The sequence below is a fragment of the Plecotus auritus genome (assembly GCF_963455305.1).
Source record: "Plecotus auritus genome assembly, chromosome: 11".
Lineage (NCBI taxonomy): Eukaryota > Metazoa > Chordata > Mammalia > Chiroptera > Vespertilionidae > Plecotus > Plecotus auritus.
In genome coordinates this window covers 39,621,933-39,628,581 of record NC_137777.1, presented here as the reverse complement: position 1 = coordinate 39,628,581, position 6,649 = coordinate 39,621,933, and positions in this window count along the sequence as shown.

The following is a 6,649-nucleotide window of genomic DNA, read 5'->3' as shown; positions in this document are numbered from 1 at the left end:
TGCCATGAGCCAAGGTATGCAGACAGACTCTAGAAGCAGGAAAAGGCAAGGAGACAGATTCTCCCCTAAGCCCTCCAGAGGAAACACAGCCCAGCTGACATCTTGGATTTGACCTTGTGGCCATGAGGTTTGTGGCAATTTGTTACTATAGCAATAGAAAACCAACACATCCTTCTTCTGCATTTCCCTCATCTACTCTATGTCCAAATCTCCTTATAAGCATCATCACTATCATCACCACTACCGTTGCCCCCTTTTATGGAGTACCTATTAAATGAGAGCATTGGGCTTAGTATTTCATATCCATTGTCCCTGGTCTTTACAGCACCTCTACCAGCTAGATATTATTAACTCCTCTTGACAAATGAAGTGACAGAATCCTGGGAAGTTAAGCAATTTGTCATTGGTTAGAAAGGTAAGAAGCACAGGATGCTAGAGAGCTGTCCCTGGATGAAAAATTATCTCAACTTTGAAGGTAGCCAAAAGCTATAATGCTGTATTGTTTATTTCCAATATAATTTATTTATGAGGGATCTAGAAAGACTAAAAAACCTTTTGAATTTATAAACTCTGATACATGGGCAAGTAATTATTAGCGGGGTTTAGCAGTAGAGAAAGATGAAATACATATTGATAAACAAGAAATTTTAGCCATAGATATCCAAATGAATGTGGAATTTTGAGTGATCATATTCCGTTAGAGAGTGCAATGTAGTTAACATTCCACCTACAAGCCTAGAGATTATTAAAATTATGTGATTTTGCAAGAAGCTTTTGCTGCTTAGAGAAGGGGATTTTCTAATCTCTTCATTAGCTGATCTAGAATTAAATTCACGTTGGCTAAGCACTGCTATGTGTTGACATTTCTGAATTAATTGAATGAAAATATGTATTCTAATCTCAGGGTGTTGAAATGATTAAAAATATGCAGGTAATAGAGCGCTTAGCAAGTCCTGTCTGCTGACGGGCTCTGCACCTGTAGATGGCAGGAGGGCCTGGAGACTGCGTGAGTCCGTGCCACCACCCCATGGCACCTGGTGTGAGGTGTGAGCAGGGCAGAGTTAGTGGCGGTTAGAAAGGTGACCTGGGGGACATCTTAGAAGGTCAGGGAACATAGAAAAGGAAAAAAGTAACAGGCAGAAAAAAGCCTCCTAGAAACAAAAACATACACACAGAGAGTGTATAGAACACACAGAAAAAAGATAGAAAGAAGAAAGGAAATATTTAAAACAGAGGTGTCAGAAAAGGTACCTGTAACTTTAAAAAAAAATCACTTTGGTGTTTTAGGCTATAGAGTTTAGGATGAGCTGTTAAAAACCAAAGAACTTTTAGGGTAGGTTTTTTTTTTTTTTTTTTTAAATGCCTCACCCTACTTTAAGGATCCTTAGCTTGTGTAAAAATATCAAACCGATAACTAACTAACACTGATTGAGCACTTATTAGGTGGCAGAAAGGCTTAATTGCTTGGTCATTAGTTCACACTGTTAGTAAACAAAAGAGCTGGGATTGGTTTCTCATTCTTTTGATTTTAACCACAATACTGTAATTTTGAAGTCATATAGAATATATATTTGCCTCTAGTCAGGAGGATGAAAGGCTTTCACTTATGTCCCTGGTGGCATCTTGTACCAGCAGCCCTCAGTGGTTGGGGGACCTGTTACAGGCTGAACCCACTGGAGATCCATTGGAGAGTCGGAAAGCACACTTCTGTGGTTCCTCCCAGTTTGGGAAGCAAATGGGAAGGAAGTGAGGACTCGAGCCTAGGTGAGGCCACGGCCAGCCCGAGGCTGGAGGGTGGAGAAGCCACCTCTGCTGCATTGAACTCTGCCCTGCGCCACAGCTCAGAACCACCACGAAGAGCAACATGCTGCCAGACACGTCAGGCCCATGAATTCCCTACAAAGGCTATAAATGGAAAATGTGCTTTTCCTATTGACTTGCTTGCATAAATAGCTTAGAGATGTTTTCCAAGTGCAAATCCCTAACACTTAAAAATTTTTACTTTACTCAGTGGAAGAAAATACTCATTAAAGAACCCACAAACCTCAGCTTCTTGGCAGGAATTTTCAGCTCATTACATGGTAATTAATACTAATCTATATGCAAAAAGGTTAAAAAAAAAACACACCATTTTTCTTTGTTCCAATTCTTATACTGCTGCTCTGCCAGATAGTCAATAAAGCTAAAACAGCATCTTTTTGTTTGTTTTTTTAAGAGGCTATAGTGCAAATGAAAATTTTCATGCCTCTGCTGAAGACATCTATACATTTCTTGGCTCTTGGTGATAAAGGTTGATTTTTTTTTAAAGTTGCTAATGTTGCTACAATACATGGCAACAACTCTAGATCCACAACCAGTAAATAATAATGCAAACAGTAGCAGGAATCCACAAGCTCTTTTAGATATGGCTTTATCTGGATTAGAATGCTTAGTCATGTGATCTCATTAACTGACCTCATATCTCATATTCTATCTGGTATCAGGTATGCTGGGCTCATTATGGAATTTAAAAGCATGATCCCTGAAGATTATTTCAAGCTAAACCATACAGAATAAATGAGAGACACATAGTCTGTATCTTAAAAATGTGAAATATAGAATGTTTTTGCTTGCCCTTCTGCACTCATATTTTTGAGAAAAAATTATAATAACAGAAGAGAGCAGAGAAAGGAATACACACACACACACACACACACGATATCCTGGGAGGTAATTCTTTGCGTGTGTTGTCACACAGCATCACTAAGAGAAGTTAGCGTTCCTATAAATTTCACTGGAAGAGGACCAGTGGAAACTTGTGCCTGGCCTCTTCTGGTCTCTGCTCTGTGTGTTTTTTACCTTTGCTGATTTTAATTTGTATCCTTTCACTACAGTAAACTTTAACAGTGAGTATAACAGCTTGGGTTCTGTGAGGCCTTCTCACAAATTTTTGAGCCTAAGGGTGGCCTTGGGGACCTCTGAACACAAGTAATCACTTGGATAAATAGTGGTGTTATTCATGGAGATAAGAAATACATGAGAAGAAACAGATGTGGAGGGAAATTAGTTTAATTTGAACGTGTTGAGTAGAGGTGCTTGGGGAACATCCAGTGGAAATGTCCCGTAGGAAGTATATATAAACTTGGAATGGAGGAGAGAGGACTAAGTCAGAGCTAGGAATCTGGGAACCATATTTAAATCCATGGGTAAGGATGAGATTACTGGGAATGATAAAAGAGTTAAAGACAATATTTTGGGGAGCCCTAATCTTTAAGGGAAAGAGAAGACATTATCTTAGAGACAAGAAAAAAATCAAGCACAGTGGTATCTGGAAAGCTAAGGGAAAGAATATTCCAAATAGGAACTACTGTCTACAAAATCAAAAGCCAAAGATAGACCAGGATTACAAACCCAAGGAGTGAAGAACATTACTGGATTCTAAATGATGACATCAATATTTCATCTCTACTTAATAGATGAAGAGGCAGAGGATCAAAGTTTTATGGTAACTAGCAGAAGCCACACAGACAATGACAGAGGACACATTAAAATTTGGGACTGGGTGACAGCTCAGGTTATTCCTACAACCTCTCTCCCCCTTATGTTCAGTCTCCTGAATAGACAGAGACCCCCACAGACCAGCTCTGAGTCTCACTTACTCTTCCAGATAGACTTGGCTCTGTTTTCTGCAGGAAGCCATGCGGCCCCCCTGCCTTCTCTCCCGCCATGCGGTCCCCCTGTCTTCTCTCCCGCCTCCACTTTCTGAAGCACATCCCTCTGCACCTCTGCCTGGTTTGGAGGTATGCTTAGAAATCTCACAGCCAGATTTCTAAGTTCTCAAAGGCAGAGAACTACAGTTCAAAGTGTAGCGATACCGAGCAGTGAGCCATGGTGTAATCCCTAACTCCCTATTCTTGTGATGATGCTTTGGATATAAAGAGGTATATCTGACCCCAGAGGATGTATCCTATCTTATAAAAGAGTAATATGCAAATTGACCATCACTCCAACACACAAGATGGCTTCCCCCATGTGGTCAAAGATGGCCACCCCCATGTGGACACAAGATGGCCACCACAAGATGGCTGGCAGGGAGGGCAGTTGGGAGAGACCAGGCCTGCAAGGGAGGGCACTTGGGGGGGGGTGGGAACCAGGCCTACAGGAGAGGGCAGTTGCAGGGGACTAGGCCAGCAAGGGAGTGCAGTTGGGAGTGACCAGGCCTGCAGGGGAGGGCAGATGGGGGTGACCAGGCCTGCAGGGGAGGACAGTTAGGGGCAACCAGGCTGGCAGGGGAGGGCAGTTAGGGGTTACTGGGCCAGCAGGGAAGCGGTTAGGCATCGATCTGGCTGGCAGGGGAGTGGTTAGAGGGTGATCAGGCTGGTAGGCAGAAGCGGTTAGGGGCAATCAGGCAGGCAGGCAGGTGAGCGGTTGGGAGCCAGCAGTCCTAGATTGTGAGAGGGATGTCCTATTGCCCATTTAGGCCCGATCCCACCAGGCAGTTGGACATCCCTTGAGGGGTCCCAGATTGGAGAGGGTGCAGGCTGGGCTGAGGGACACCTCCCCATGCATGAATTTTGTGCACTGGGCCTCTAGTATTCTATAAAGGGAAAAAAATCAGTCTGCAGAGATGTCACTATGGATCCAATCCATGGGTTATGATAGCATGTTTGTTCTTTGTTTTCTCCTTCTAGGCATAGGCAGGAATGCTATATCTAGACAGCAAAAGTAGCAAGGGAGTGAAAAGAGAGTTAAACTCCATCTCTTTCCTCTGGAGGAGGAAGCTGAGGGTGGGGGGTGGGGGTGGGGATGGGTTTCCAGGAGGTTGACATGAGGGAAGTTCTCAGGATGACCACTGGGCACAAAGATAGATTAAAATAAAAAAAGATGCTGGTGAAGTTATAAATGTTACCTGTGAGATAAGTAGAGAAATTAGTTCCTGGTAAATAGGAAGTTATTTTTTTCTTGGTTAATTTTGGTCATTGCTGGGAACCCTGAGTGTTTGCAGACAGAGCTGGTGAAACCCTAATTATTAGTAATGCAGGCATTTGCTCAGAAGTGATTCCTAGGATTAAAAATATTCCCTGTCCTTGCTGACCTGTTCCTTCACATTTCTCCCAGGCTGAGCTTGAAGGTTCTGAATGCATCCGGAGAAAATGGGGAAGGGGAAGTTTTAGTCTCAATATGTTACCTGCAGAGTAAAGGGGTTTTGTATTTTCTGTTTAATGACCAACTGCTTTTACTGAACGCCTGTGTTATCAGTGCCTACGATGGTGGTGGCTGTAAAGTAAAACATAACCATTTCATTAAGCATTTCTTCCAAGTAGTGCTGAGAAAGGAGAGGAATTGTTGCCTAAAGCTGGTGACCTGCCTCCCATGAAAGCACCCTTTATAGTTTTAAATATGAGAAGTTGATACTCAGACATACTGACGCATTCATGCAAGGTACGTTCTCTCCTCAAAAGATATTCATAAGTGACTTTGGCAAAAATGAAGGGACTTGATGTATTAAAATAATTCCAGGATCCTCTGCAATTTCTTAGGCAAACAGTTGAGCAACTTACAACTGAATCACCAATGACTTCCCAGAAGTGGGAGTTCGTATCCCCGAAAACCAGTTATTGGTATGAATTGTACCGTTACAACTATTCTGTGATTTTAGGTGCTAAATTAAGGTTAAAATTTCTCAGAAGATATTAACACGATTAAATTACAAGGGAATTTTTTGGTGAACTTTCAAAGCAGAGTGAAAGTCATGTCACCAATATCAGCTTCAAGCTTGCAGAGAATTTCTAGAGAAAACTTCTTTTTAATGTTTATTCCTAAAAGTGAAGTGGACCCCTAACTGGTTTGGCTCAGTGGATAGAGCATTGGCCTGTGGACTGAAGGGTCCCAGGTTTGATTCTGATCAAGGGCATGTACCTTGGTTGCGGGCACATCCCCGGTAGGGAGTGTGCAGGAGGCAGCTGATCGATGTTTCTCTCTCATCGATGTTTCTGACTCTCTATCCCTCTCCCTTCCTCTCTGTAAAAATCAGTAAAATATATTTTTTAAAATAAAAAAAAAGTGAAGTGGAATATGATATAACTCAATGGACCAATGGATATTCAAATATAATGGTTTTTCTTCCAGATCTTTTTGCTTAGGGAAATTAGGAAAACACAGAAACCTTTCTGAGTAAAAAATTTTAAGCAAATTGTAAACTCTTAGAATTATGTATTCTAACTATCTTACCTTGCAGATGAGGAAAATGAGGCCCCAGGGCAAAGAAATTATTCAAGGCAAAGAAATTTATTCAGGCCTCCACTCCCAAGCTAGAGGTCTTGCCGTTAAATAATTTCATCTTCCATGAGCCTTGGGAGACGGAGCATTCTTCCCAATTCGAAAGACTCTGTTTTTCCATCATCTTAGAGAAGCTTTTTTATTGAGGTTGGCAAAATCATTTAGCTGCTTGGACTGCCTGGGAAACAGTGTGAATTTTGATCTTAAAACATTTACTGGGTTTCCTTTGGAAAGGGGTAAAAATGGCCCAGCTTTATGTGTTAGACCTCTGCAGCTGTGGGCATGAATTTTATTGTATTTAATTTAATTAATTTATTTTTTATATATTTTTATTGATTTCAGAGAGGAAGGGAGAGGAAGAGAGAGATAGAAACATCAATGATGAGAAAGA